This window comes from Triticum dicoccoides, chromosome 5A (genome assembly GCF_002162155.2).
Source record: "Triticum dicoccoides isolate Atlit2015 ecotype Zavitan chromosome 5A, WEW_v2.0, whole genome shotgun sequence".
Classification (NCBI taxonomy): domain Eukaryota; kingdom Viridiplantae; phylum Streptophyta; class Magnoliopsida; order Poales; family Poaceae; genus Triticum; species Triticum dicoccoides.
The window spans coordinates 463,108,483-463,110,312 of record NC_041388.1 but is presented as its reverse complement, the minus strand read 5'-3'; positions in this window follow the sequence as shown (position 1 = coordinate 463,110,312).

The window sequence follows — 1,830 nt, the reverse complement described above, 5'->3', positions numbered from 1 at the left end:
CCCCGCCCCGCAAACCCTAAGCCGCCGCCGCCCTAGCCGCCGCGCCGCCGCCAGCTGCCGTCGCCGCCGCCGCCCCGCCGTCGCCGGAGTTCACCGCTGACGAGGTCGAGCCGCCCTGTTTTTTTAGAAAACCGTTAGGTTTTCACCGGTTTTTTCGGTTTTTTTTAGATTCGTTTTTTTAGATAGATCGGTTTTTTCCCGGTTTAGTTAATTAGCGAGCGTTCACTCGTTCGTTCATTTTAACGAAAGCATTCATCATTTGGATTCAGATAACGAACATTCGTTCGTTAATATGTTCGTCGTTTTTCTCTTTCTTGGATTAAATCCGGGATTTTTCTTATCGCTATCTCTGATCCGATTTTCGTTCTAGTATAACTTTTCGCTCGTTTGTCGGAATCAGGTGATTCAAGCGCCTAGAGTTTCGTCTCAAAACCCTCTTTCCGTTTAACCAACTCAAACAAGTTTTTGCCTCTGTAAAATTTGACCTAGATCCAGAATAGTAAATGAAGCTTGTTTCTTTTGCCGTTTGCTTTTCGTTGCTTCGTTCGATTTGATTCTTTTTGCCAACCGGAGTTCTTAAGTTGAACTTTCTGGTTAGATCTCTTATTTGAGTTTTACCTGTGCATTAGTTGAGTACTTATTGTATGCTTGTTTGTTTGCGATAGATTACCCGGAGTGTGCCGCTTGCTACTTCGAATCGCTGGGTTTTGCGGATCATCAGCAAGGCAAGTAACACTTTGATCATACCTTCCTACTACCCAGTTTTATTGCATTAGATCAATCCTCACACATTGCATGATTAGGATCTAATTAAATTGTGGGTTTGGGAAGTAGATGAGGTAGTACCTATTACCTTTATTATCAAACCTTTGGGAGTTACTTCTACGTTTGCTTATATTGCCATGCTATGCTAGTAGACGTGGATTGGGTGAGTGTATCCATGACAGATGTGAGATTGCTAAATTAATGGTTTATCTAAGGTGGCAACTTAAACACACATCTGGGTGGATTGAGGCACCTAGGTATTCCAGCGATTGCCTGTTTTTCTTTTGGACCGCCACCCAGGATCAAAGGGATCATGAGATTATTCATGCTAGAAACTTCCGTGTGCAGCCACAAGCTACTATCGGCTCTAGCATAGTTGATTAAGTCGTGTGAAATCTTACAGTGGTAGACTAGCAGATGTAGGGGAAAGTAGGTGTAACGGTCTACCCGATCGTAAGGTGTGAGCGCTTCTGAAAGACTATGTCTCGGTCATCCGTTTCTCAAACACCATGTAGTGCGAGAATCCCAACGGAGGAGATCGAGTCTTGTGGGGAAAAGTGCGCAAACCTCTGCGGAGTGTATAAACTAATCATGATTAGCCATGTCCCCGGTTATGGACATCTTGAGTATCTAGTACTTGGATTATCATGTGAATCTCATCATGTTACTTTAATTAATTTGTTGGGTTTTTAATGTTGATGTTTAATTGGGATTGAGAGCGTGTCTACACTCTCAATGTTTAACAACCACCATGATAGTTAAATAAAATTTATTCCTTTGCAGTAGGAAAAAATTGGCTTTACACAAAACTGTAACCATAGAGCTTTCCACCAGCCAAATATGCATATAGTATAGCCTTATTCTTTCATTACTCTCTATGTGTTACATTGTGAGCATATTCCATGTGCTGACCCGTTTCGGGCTGCAACGTTCATGTTGCAGACTTTTTAGATGACGTGTAAGGTGCCTTTTAGGTCATGGTTCTATACTTAGTGATGTCGTTGGAGTTGATGGACTCACTTGTCTTCCAAGCCTTCCGCTGTTATCGTTATTAGATGGCCTTAA